The sequence below is a fragment of the Euprymna scolopes genome, chromosome 20, assembly GCF_053919585.1.
Source record: "Euprymna scolopes isolate OS-2025 chromosome 20, ASM5391958v1, whole genome shotgun sequence".
Classification (NCBI taxonomy): Eukaryota; Metazoa; Mollusca; class Cephalopoda; order Sepiida; family Sepiolidae; genus Euprymna; species Euprymna scolopes.
Window position 1 is genome coordinate 105,672,616 of NC_136501.1, and position 13,529 is coordinate 105,686,144.

The 13,529-nt window shown below is 34.8% G+C and overlaps 1 protein-coding gene across 1 annotated transcript in view; it reads right to left on the minus strand.

Moving 5' to 3' along the window:
* LOC145241632 (uncharacterized) overlaps positions 1 to 12,646 on the minus strand; it is a 118,279-nt gene extending 105,633 nt beyond the window's left edge. The window contains exon 1 of the mRNA XM_080104714.1: positions 12,549 to 12,646. The gene's annotated coding sequence lies outside the window, so the exon portion shown is untranslated. The remainder of the gene's footprint in view (positions 1 to 12,548) is intronic.
* Positions 12,647 to 13,529: the final 883 nt, after the last annotated feature.

The following is a 13,529-nucleotide window of genomic DNA, read 5'->3' on the forward strand; positions in this document are numbered from 1 at the left end:
CGACATCAGGGATCTAGAAGAGTATGAGCCTTATAAGTACGTTGCCATTGATGAAAATGAAAACATACAGCATGCCAAGATGAGGGAGAAGATTAGTAAAAAATATGTACGCCGGGTGAGGAAAATATGCAAAACCCAGATCACCAATAAAAATAAAATTACAGCCATCAACCAGCTTGCTATGCCAGTAATAACATACAGCTTTGTTATCATTGACTGGCCACAAAAATACATCAACCGGCTAGACGTAAAGACATGGAAGCTACTAACGCTTCATAAAATAATATATAGAAATCAGTGTCTACCAAGGCTGTATTTTCCCAGGAGAGGAGGAGGTCTGGGACTCTCAGAGAAAAATCATCAACATAGGGCAACTATTGTGAGCACCGGGCAGTATCTGAGAAGCTCCCAGAATGACCCTCTTTCAATAGTATACGAACATCAAGAGCCAGCAGAACAACATCAGTCACCCAGCTGGCCAAGCATTTTCGTCCGGGCTGTCTCTCAGATGAGGATGAAACACTAAACAAGTGTGCTTCAGAAACAGCAAGAAAGAACCGGCAGAAATATACCGAGACCTTTCAACAGATGAACCTTAAAGAATGGGACCGACATCAGCGTGCAAAGTATTTGGGGGGGGGACTCTTTCAGGAATACATAGATAAAGAAGGTTCCTTGGACTGGCTCAAAAGGGGACCCCTCCACCACGATCAGGAAAGGGTCATAATGGCTGCTCAAGACCAGGGACTGATGACCAATGCATTCAAGAAGATGGCAAGTCTCAGTAATGACAATAAATGCAGGTTCTGCCATACAGAATTGGAAAGTGTTGGTCATCTGATATCAAGTTGCAAAGTTCTTCTAGGGGACGGCTACTATACAGCGAGACATGGAGTATGCAAGTATCTCCACTGGGCCATCTGTAAAAATTTAAACATCCAGTGTAGCAGCAAGTCCTGGGAACATCAACCTGAAAGAACAGTTGGAAATGACTTATATACCATACATTACGACCATGTAATCCCTACAGCCACCTACCTTAACATACTGCTGTCAAACCTGACATAGTTATATGGAATAAGTCAGAGAGAGTTTCACCTTGATTGAAGTGAGTGTTCCTAATGGCCTGAGCAGAGCTGAAAGAGAGAAACAGACCAAATACCAAGGTATCATGTATGATATGAAAAGAAACTGGAATCTTAAGGAAATATCAATCATACCAGTTATCATAGGTGCCACAGGCTTATGGAGAAGAACCTGAAGTCCTACACAACTAATATACCTGGTGAACCAAGTAAAGAAGATATCCAGACAATTGCACTTAAGGAAACATCGAGGATACTAAAAAGAGCTCACAGTTGGTTTCAATGAAAAAGCTGGGCAATGTTGGCAGTTGGTTTGGCTGCCCCATAACCAACATTACAATCTTCACAGGAATAAATATGAAAATAAAGGGATAAGTTACACACTTGTTCTGAAATATTTTAATATTTTATATATATATATATATATATATATATATATATATATATATATATATATATATATAAGCGAGATAAGACACTGATAGAATTCAGATGAAAATCCTGATGGATATTACTTAAAGTAATATTTTCAAGGAGTTCCTAGCCAAAAAGGAAAAGCTCACTACTTAATAGGGCAATATATAAATTTAGTGGTTTAATTTTAAATTCTAAAAAAAAACAAAAAAACATATAGAGGCATATATTCGATGTTTAAAGATAAGGGGTAATAATATATATATATATATATATATATATATATATAAAAAGCGAAAATGCATGTATGTATGTATGTGTGTTCGCTTTTTTCTGTATGTCAACAAAAGGCTTTTTTGGCCGTCATTCTCGGTTGGCTCGCTCCGTAAAACTTTTTATATGCTGTCTAAATAATAATATCTACGATTAAGGAACTCGTGTCGTAGCTATCTTTAATTTACCCGAATTTTACAACCTATTTTCGAGATATTTCTGATCGACGCGTAGCGGGGAAAACAGAAATTGGCTTCCAGCGCATAACTAGGTCAAGCATCATGCAACTTGACGTTCTCGCACCTGCTAATTTCGTTTTATAAACGCCAACTTAATACACTTATCAATTTATGTATTCCCGTGGTCGAGATAGTTAGGTCGTATGTTTTTTTTTTCCATTTCCTTTCCACCTTCGCGTCAAAGGTTCGGGGTTCAAACCTACCTTCCTTATGAAACTTTTTTTTTCTTTTACACCTCCAAACACCCGGCCAACTTTTTAACAGGGTTGTTTTTATATACCCCCACGAACACACACCTCCAAACACCCGGGCAACGCCGGGTACCCCCGCTAGTAGATCAATAAATACTATATAATAAATATAAGTTGATAGAATAGATAATTATTATATTTACTAATATTGCTGATTGAATCAAATATAAGTATCTATTCTATATTTGTATGGAATAAAAGTTAATACTATTAATAAAAACATTTAGTTCTACCAAAGTATTGAGCACATATTTCCCGTTTTTATTGACCAAATGTATCTGCTTATATATATATATATATATATATATATATATATATATATATATATATATTTATTTACACAGTGATCACCACTTATCAAGGCCCGGAAGCCAATCAGGGATAAGGGTTGTTGCAAGTACATTACGTTAGTGAGGAGATTTGCTAAAATGTTTACTTAAGGGGGCGGTTCATTAGGAATTTGTTAACATTGGACTTGAAGAGACCCAAGTTGTAGTCCGGAGGGAAGCAGGCATACGGAACAGAGTTATACAGGCGTGCAGTTCTAAGAAAGAAGCTTTGTTCATGGAATCCGCGTTTTGATTTAGGCACAGATACAAAGTGGGGGAAATTTTTCACAGTGGATTCTGCTAGACGGGTGTTTTTCGTGAAAGATTTATATATATATATATATATATATATATATATATATATATATAAGTGAAATTGTCTGTGTGTCTCCGGGTGTCACATTTCCCTACAAAACTGCTCTGTCAATGTCATAAGGAGTATTGAGATTTGAGAACATCTATTTTATAGGTTTCGGCCAAGAAATTTAGCTGTCAATGGGATAAAGTTCAACGATTTCAGCTTTGAAACTGACACTCCTCACCTAATTCTGGGTCTAAACACGATGTAGGTTTCTATGATATAGATCAAACTTTTCAGTGCCCAAAATAATAAATGTTAAAGGGTCAAAGTTAGGGCCGAAATTAAGTAAATTTATCTCGACCGTCTCTACCTAAATTAAACACCAATTATTAGTATAAACATTTCACATTTTACATAACATGTACTTAGAAATGGAGCAAACTTTTTAATCATTTTTTGGCCGAGAATTTGTAACGGCGATTTAGTTATTAACTACGCGGACTGACCACATTCGGAATAGTTTTTCAAAAATCTTCTTAGTCTTTCTCATAAGTAACTCATATTGGAGTAAGAAAAGCGAAACTAAGGCCTACAAAAGATCACTATTTATAAAATATGACAAGGGTCTTTGTGATGTTAAGACCTGGCGACACACATTTAAAAGCAGAATCGTACTCATATGCATATTAATAAGATTTTGATTTACATCCCATAAAAGCCTACTGGAACTGTAATTAACTTGAAAACAATGCACTTTTTATATGTCATGTCAGTATCTACGAATTACACGATGATAAATCGAAAAGTAGAATGTACACTCTTTATTATTACATCCTCAAGGATATCGAGTTATGTACAGTTATGACAAAGACTAGAAACACACACAACATTGACATATTAGAAAGATCTTTCAGCGTGCCACACACAAACCACCCCCTACACCATGAACGTCACGTCTTTCTCTTATTGGCAAGTGCCAATATGTTAAATTGTACATTAAATTGATATATTAATAAACTCGTACGTATTGATTTAAAAAAGTTTTGACAAAATATTTGTCCGGTGTATATACATTTTAGCAAGCATTTGTAATATGCAAGCTAGAATATATATATATATATATATATATATATATATATATATATATATTGAACAGCACAAAACAACTAAGATTATATACAAATATATGTCAGTTTCGTGCGTTTTTGCTTTGTTGCGTATCCTTGATTGTTGTAATTATCGTCGCATTTATTGAATTACATTTGATATTTTTGCTGTAACTATTTTGATCGGAGTCTATCAGCGACTTATGATAAAATATTTACAACCCAATTCTGACATCACTTATTATATATTACTTAAGTTGGTGGCCGTCATTGCTCGAGTGTTTGCGGGTGTGTTGAGCAAATTGTTTTTTTTAAAAAGTGGTAGTAGGCAGACAGGTTAAACCCCGTACCTGGAAGGAGGTAAAGAATGAGAAAAAAACTAACGTATTTCCTGTTGCGTTCATCGCAAAACCTGAAGTTACAAAGGTTTAAATTAAGGCTACTAATTAGAAAAGGGGGGATAACTTTCGAAAATACGGCGACAGTGCCTAGTTGAGTGTGAAGGAATTAATGTTTTTAGCCATTTTTTCGATATTTGTCGTCCGAAAGGTCGAGCTTCAAAACAATACCGATCTTGTGAAAATGTATGGCCTCTCTCAAATGATTTAGACAGACATACAAACATACATACATTTAAACGGACAGGTAAGATTTGTATTGCAGATTCGCCTATTCCGAAGTAAATCCTCTTGTTGTCCATTTCTTAATTGTAACATATGCCTCGACTTTCATGAATAGGCAGCCAAAAATATGAAAGTTACGATTTATAATTATCGCAATTCATTTTTTTTCGAATCTGTTTTTTTCTTAAACTTTAGCGAACACAAATGCTCTGAAAATCAGAGTATTGTGCGTAACCTGTCATTAAACATGGAGCAAACTTACATTTCCCGCGATGTACTGTTATGTTTTTGTAAATGCTTCCTTTTGTATCGGGAAATGTATTTTTCGGGTGATGTATCCGTTGCATCAATTCATGCAAGATATGTAAAATGAAAAATATTAACGGAATATATTACAAATCAATGCGGCTAGAAATTTGGATAAAAGATGTCTGCTTATGAGATTCTTTACTGTTATTTCCGCCAATTGTGGTTTTCTGAAAGTCCATCAATATTCGGCCTTCTGATCAGTAAATGTTTGTATCCTGTGCTGGTCGATTATTTTAAAGTAGGCGGCTTTGTGTTCTACCATCGTTTGCATCAATATATCTATATATTGTAGCAGAAAAGAACGTAGGAGTTCGTTTGTGTTTGTCTGGAACTCCGAGACAGATTATTCATTCAGACTACAGCAATAAATATTCACAAGAAAATGAACTTCTTAAATTAACTGTCAGCGGGTTTATTTGTCTCTACATAAAACTAAATAATATATATATATATTAATGAGAAACTTTTATAGAATTGTCAGTCCGTGATACCTATGCCCCGGGGCTACTTCTCAGCTTATTACTACGTTGTCGATTTCGCCTCCAATGTAACAAAAATGGTCTAATCTCAGCATTACATATTAAAATCCAACGGAATATTCACCATCATTACTAATCACCAATGCATTATATCAAATTTTCCATTATGTTCGAACGGCATTTGGATTTTAATATGCAAACAAACCATAATAAAAGAAATTACGTTGTGTTGAAATATATCTATCTTTAATTTTAGTGTATTCGTCCGGTAAAAGAAATCCATATTTCTCTAATTTCTAAAACTAAAACCTAGTAATCGTTTTAAACTGGATTTGTGATTTGCCTCAGAAACCTTCTGTTACTTACTGAGAAGACGAAGTTTTGATTAGTGATGAAATATATAAGCAGGGAACAAGCGCAGTTTGTGTATATTTTTAAAAAGAATGTGAAGTATGGTTGCGTTTATATGCTAATGAATGTCTATATTTTTTTAGTCTATTTCAGAATAGATATAATATGTTTTAATAGAAATTATTAAGTAGAGCAAATTATCCTATTTTTGTGGCCTATGGAAGGCTATTTTTCACACTAATTCTAAAGAATAGAGCAGCGGTTACCAATAACTCATCAATGGGAGATAAGACTAATGTTTGCCAATCGATAGAGAAACTAGTGAATTTGCTGACAGAATTCAGATTCTCCGAATACCATTGATTATTTTCAGTGACCAATCAGTGATAATGCCTACGGGGTTAGCTATTTAATAAGGAATGGTTATAATAAATCGTTATAATAAATAATAACTAAAAAGAACCATCGTAATTCCATGGGAAAACATTGAAATATTAAATATTGCTCGATAGTATTAAACAAATTGTTTCTTAGACACAAATTTGAATAGCAGCAGCAAATTTTTATTAATTTCCAGCAAATAAAATATAGCACTAACCAACATTTGACAGTAATAAGTACGTTGCATTAGATTGTTCAATATAATAAATAACATTTAAGGTGCACCTTTTATTTGCTCTATTCAGTCTTATACAACTTGAAAGGTAATTATATATTAAGCCCTGTTTATTTCTGATATGCTTTTTTACGAAAGGTTTCACTGTCTTCTTTTCTTCGGGGAAGAACCACTGCACGTCGAAATTGCTAAGAGTTTCGTTCGTAGATCATTACATAACTAATCATATACTCAAAGATGTACCTTGTGTGGCCATGCATGAAAAAATATGCTTCTTTTGAAAAATAAAGTAAAAGCAAAAACAAACAAAAATAAAACCCCGAGACATGTGCATGCGAGTATTGATTTTCTAAAGATTCACTTATGAGTAAAAAAAAAAAAATACTAGAGATGAGATTGAAGCAAACCCATAAATACAGCGAGTCATGTACGATAACTAGTAAACAAGCTTAACAGGGGTTCTAAAGAGTTTTCTAACCTCCTGAAACAGTTGGCAAAAAAAGATTAATTTCCCAAGTAAGAATTATTACATTTTGACCCCTAGCAACACATTAATCCGGATAAAAATCAATTATAAAACGAGCTACATGTCTGTATAGTCTATATACCAACTATCACGTTTTTTAAATCAAAACCGTCCCACCACACAGTCTCGCTTTTATAGATATATAGATTAGAATGATATTCGAAAGATAGCGAGTCCCAGATAGATGAAGTTTTCTCGAGCTTTTTTTTTTTTTTTTTTTTTTTTTTTTTTTAGTCAAAACCTGCGAATTAGACCTGGTGGTTGCAATCGTCCCTCTTTAAACCTTTTGTATCGTAATATACTAATAACTAAGGAACGAAACTAGTAGAATATTATATACAGATTTGTCCAATTTCCGTGGGAGAATGTTATTTTTAAAATGGGTGTATTAGAATGTTTGATTTTTTCAGTAATATGCTTTCGTCGTTAAGAACACATAACGGGATCGTCTGTAGCTGCAAGCGTTGTTAAAATGAAACGGCAGTGCTTTGATGAACTAAGGTAAATGAAAACCGAGAAAAGTATCAGGTGTGCTTCTATTATTTTTAAATTGAAATACACCAATACAGTACAGTCACATATATTTAGAAAAAAAGTCATAGATACATTTATTCCGCTTATCTGTGTGTTTGCTCTCATGTGCGTGTCTGTACGTAAGTGTATATTTATTAACATGCGTGTTTATATATATATATATATATATATATATATATATATATATATATGCCTTCCACATAGAGTACTGTTTCGCAGCTCATAAGTGATGCTAGACAAGCAACTACCACAAGTCAGGATCGACAGCCGAGCGCCCAAATGAGTCGGAGCTTATTGCGCTATTCGGCTGCTGCTATGCGGGTAGTGAATTTGTAGTGTTTGGATCCTGTCCAAATACCTAAGTTCAATTTGTTTATATTTGTGTGTGCGAGTGCGTGTGGATGTGTGTAAATATCCACGTGTTTCTATGGGGTGGGTGCGTGTTAATATATGCATGATTGTATGTATGTATGTATATGCGTGTATGTTTATGTACGTATATATGTGTATGCATGTTATATATATATATATATATATATATATATATATATATATATATGTATGCATGTATGTATGTATGTATGTATATACACACATACATACGGACTAAGTGTTTTTCCTTTTTTTCTTTAAATATATGTGTCGATATATCGGATTGGGATATAATTCCTTGCTTGGTACACTCAGTACATTTTATGAAACGATTCTTCTGAATATTTCTCGTCGTTACAAAATCTACGTTTACATAAAATTACACACAGTTTATTAAAATGTTTACGTTTAATGTTTACAGCAAACAAAAATAGTTTTCTTTTTGCAGGAATTAACTGAGACCAACAGGCAAATGTTATAATTAGGCCAAATAGATATATTAGCGCAAGCATTTGCCTTGGTGTCAAATAATCAAAGTGTGGGCATCTGTTTCCCCATTTCAAAACCATTACACAATTTAAGAGTGTTATATAACTCGTGGTTACAAGGTAGACGCCCCCGTAAATGTGTATGCTTCGTAATCTATAATATTCTTTTTTATATTTAGGTTATCCATTACAAAATCAAAGTTTCGAAAGTTTCTATTTAAGGTAAAATAAAATATTAAGTCACTTACAAATGCCTTTTCTGAAATAAAATTAGGTGATCTTTTTTACGCGTTTAAATAATCCAAGCTAGTTCTCACTGTCTAATCAGTGAGCGTTATATTAAAATAGTTTTAATAAAATTAGTCTGCTTTCTGTTCGCCTGCTTCCAAGTCAACTTGTTCATTTATAAAAACACCTAAAACTAAATATTACATTATAGATATTCGTAAAAAAATTATATGGTCAAGGAAGGTATGGGGTATCGTATAATATCAATGGAAAATAATCTACCACTTAGTGCAGATGGAAAATTTATCAGAAAATTTTATAACCTCGCAGAAGCTGTTACATTCTTCCCAGGATGCGTTCGATCAAAGACGTAATACGAAAACAAAAATCATGGTAGGTAAGCAGAAAGGTATAAAGAACGTCTTGTTACTTATGGTGAAATTCAAACTTACTTCAGGGAAGCTGGGATTGATGTGAGCAAGGATACAATCATCAGAACTCTAATTCGTACAGGTTTTGTTTCAAGATCACAAAGAACAGTTCGATTCTTGAAGCGTCAATCTGTCAGATAACGTTTGAATTAAGTTTACATGTATTGGGAAAACCCATAAGTATTTTGGAACAAGGTGCCTTTGTCAAACGAAACAATAATCGAAATCTTTGGAAGAAACCCAGTAACACAAACATGGCGGAAAAATGACACCGCCTCCTACGAAGAGATTACCATTTCTACAGTAGAGTTTGACGGTAGTTCGATTATGGTATAGGAGTGTTTTCCAATCAAGCGTGCAGGTGAATTAGAAATCAATAGTTGAATGAATGGGCGTGTACACCGTGGTATTCTGGAGAAAACCTCCGAAAATCTGCTGATTTGTTGAGACATAAAAGTAATTTCGTACTTCAGACGAAGATCCATAAAATACTACCATACTAATCGAAGAATGGTTTGAAAATAACGAAAGTGACGTTTTATGTGGGAGAATCAGTCTCCACCCTATTAGAAAATGTGGGAAATATTGAAGATCAATGCTCACCTAGGTGTGTCAGAAATTTCGTGAAAAATATTGAATAATTCCACCACGTCTTTCCAAGCTGATAACTCCTCGAAAAATGTAATTCAAGCCCTATTTTTTTTCAATTAAATGAACAAGGATCATTAAAAAACAAAAAAACTAAAACAAACAACGTGTTTTTTTTAAGGTTTTGAACTTCGGACATTACAGGTAAATTTCTAAAAAACACACTACTTTTTGTTTTAAATTTGAATATATTATTTATTGATCTTTTATCTTCAATTTGTGATATATAAAAATTTGGTGAGTAAATTAATTTACTTTTTAAAAGACACTTGAAAATGGGGGGGCATGAATTAAAAAAAAAAACGTTCGCCTAAAATATTATATTCGGTATATAAGAAAGAACATAAAATATCGTAAAAATAGAATCAATAGAAACATTTTGATAGATTTGTAAAGTTTAAAAACTTAAAAATACTGAGTTCGTACAATTCAATTAATTTCATTATTGTTAGTTAAAAAATATATACTTTTATTACTTTTAAAACAACTTTAATAGTTTATTTTGGCAGTATAATCCATAAAGAAAAACAACCTACTTTTAAAAGAAATTACAAGTTTTTTTAATATTTTATTCGCAGTTTTGTGTAAGGGGTGTCAAAAATTCCTACAAACATTCTGATACACCTAATGCTCACCAGAAGAATCCACACTATATGCAACTACTAGGAGAATTTTGCAAAGAAGAATGGCGCGAAAAACTTGCAAGTCTTTAAAAAAAAAAACGCGTGAAACTATCGAATGCCACTGAAAACTGTTGAACGCGTTTAGATGCGTGAGAATTTCAAGTTTCCTCCTTATTTTTCAATAGTTTGACAGTAGTCATGTGTCTTTCTGCCAAGAGCGACAGACGTCAATGTTAGCCGTGATCGTCTAGAGGTTAGGACCCCACCTTGTGGCCGTGCTAACTTAGGTTCGAATCCTGGTCACGGCATTGACATTTTGTACATATTTTACAGTCCAAAATCTGAAGAATTATTTGTTTTTATAACATTGTTTTTTGACGTCGTACTTGCTGATAGGTTACTCTTATAACAATTTTGATCAACTGAGATAAAGATTTCGTGGTTTCATTAACGCTGGTGGGTTACTGTTTAAAGAAAAAAACTTAACGTTCACCTCAAATATTCAGCGTCCAAGAAATATAGGCCACTGGCAAACTGGAACGTCTGTGAGCATCCGGTGTATTATTTGGAGCTGTCCCTTTTGAGAGAAGTTCCGTGTTCGAAGTGGTCTGTCTACATTGGGTATATAGTGTTTAAAACTTGTTATTACACGTAATCTTATTTAATTATGGAGTTAGCAAAAAAGCGATGGGTCACTGCACTTCTCCGTGTAAAGAGCAGTCGATCGATGCTTGAACTGTTGTCAGAGACCGTTCGTACACCGAGATACATCGTCTCAAAAGAAAGAAGAAAGAAAAAATAAGAACAATTGGCCATTTTTGTACCCTTGTTTTTGCTCTCTTGACATATTAACCGACGTTCTGACACTCGCTGGATTCGTAAGACACTTCTCTGTAAGAATATGTGCTTTTTGAAACTTATAAGTTGATTTTAGTTGATATTTGGATAGTTTTGTTTTGTAGGCGTATATAGGCGTGTACGGGCCATCCCTATATAGAGAGTGTTACCGCCTCTCTGATATATATAAATATCGTTTATGAAAAATAAGTACACTGTTATAAACTTCATTCTTCTCTTAATAATCTCTGAAAATTTCGTATTGACCGGATAATTATCTGATTTTTGGTAGATTTGTAAAAAGACGATCCGTCAAAAAGTACTTACCTGCCCCCCCCAGCTTTGGCGGCGCCTACTCTAAAGCGTTCTTTGCATCGTTGAAGGAAGTGAACGGACCACAAGGCGCCTGCTTGGACCCTGTGAAGAGCATTGATGGCAGTGTGCTCCATACGGAGAAACCAGCGATAATGGAGAGATGGAAGGAACACTTCGAACTTCTGTTGAACCCAGAAACTCGTGGTGAAGATGGAGCTGAGAACATACCTCAACTGCCTATTAGACACCAAATATATGATTTACCAAGATCAGATGGACTTGACATGCCCATAAAGAGGACAAAGAGCGGAAAGGCTGCAGGACCAGATAACGTACCACCAGAAGTTTGGAAGCATGGTGGAGCAGCCCTGAGAAATCAATTACTACGACTTTTCCACAAAATCTGGACATCAACAGCAGAAGTTCCCCAGGATTTCAAAGATGCCAACATTGTGACAGTGTATAAGAGAAAAGGGGATAGGGTGGAATGCGGGAACCACAGAGGAATCTCCCTTCTGTCTGTTGCTGGAAAGATAATTCCCAATGTCCTAGAGTATCGACTACAGGCCTTACCTTAAGACACTCTACCGGAGAGCCTCTCATTATCACCTTTGTAGATTTTAGCAAGGCCTTCGACACAGTTAAGAGAGACATACTTTGGAAGTTACTAGGACGCTATGGTTGCCCACATACCTTCACAAGAGTACTGCGTCGTTTCCATGATGGCATGACTGGCATGGGGTTACGGATGCTCATACTCCTTTAGCGTGTTATACGGCGTCAAGAAGGACTGTGTCCTCGAGCTAACTGTTTACAATCTTCCTTGCTGCTGTCCTGAAAAGCATGCATGAAGAACTCTGTGATCTCTACATCCGAACAAAAAGTGATGGTGACCTTTTAAACCTGGGACGCTTGAAAGCAAAATCCAGGACACATGAGTTAGTTATCAAGGGACTAATCTTTGGTGATGATTCAGTACTTGTGACCGACAGCCCCCAAGCAATGCACAATTTAGTGATAACATTTGCCGAGGCAAACAAGAAATTTGGACTGACAATCAACATCAAGAAGACTGAAGTTTTGATTCAAGACAACAATGACAAAAATATTAACCACAGAGAAGTACTCCTGAATGGTACCCCATTGGCGGAAGTTTAAAAGTTCACCTACCTGGGCTGTACCATTACGAAAACTGGAAAAATCGATGAAGAACTGTCAAAACGGATCCAAGCGGCAGCATCGGCATTCAGAAAATTGAGAGACCGTCTGTGGAATCAAAGAAAAATCAGATTAAAGACCAAACAAAATGAAAGTGTACAGAGCTATTGTCCTACTATAACTCATAACCAGCCCAGAAACCTGGACTCTCTACAGACGTCACTTCAAGAGAATAAACCTGATACAACAAGGCACCTCCGTCATCTAATAGGTATCTCTGGTAAAGACCATGTATCAAATTATGAAGTACTAGAAAACGCTAAAATGCCCAGTGCTAAAGAAATAATTGTAGCAATAGCCATTAGTCGCGTGCTCTTGATTAATGAATGAATGCGTGAGTGTAGGATTGATATGAATTTTTTTAAATATAAACTAAAATGACGTAAACATGAGCTGAAATGACTTATATAAATAAAAAGTAAATGACTTAGAATGACTTTAATGAACTTAAGGATGAACTGAATGACCTTAAGTATGATTTGAATGCTTAAAAATAACTGGAATCTTTCCATAACAACTTAAATGATCTAGAGAATGACTTGAATGGCTTTCAAACTGACTGGTTGTAAAGTGGGTGATCATTTGACATTAAATTAATACAGAAAAGTGATCCCCACTTTATATCACAAAGTTACAAACGTAAGTACCGCATGTAGTAAGAACATATACTACACTTTGATTTTGACCAAAAGGCAAAGAAAAGCTTAAAAAGCTAAGAACAGAATCTATTAAAAACAGACCTTTGGTCTTAACCAAAAAGGCCAAGCACAAAAGTGTTACGGGCAGAACGACAGACAGACCGTCCGACGGAGTGACATAGTAGCTTGCACGGTACTAAAAATAGATTACTTGAGTGCCATCAGCTATAATCGAAACCAAACTTTAGAGGAATTATTTGTAAAATTATGTATTACAAGCATTGGAAGTCCATAA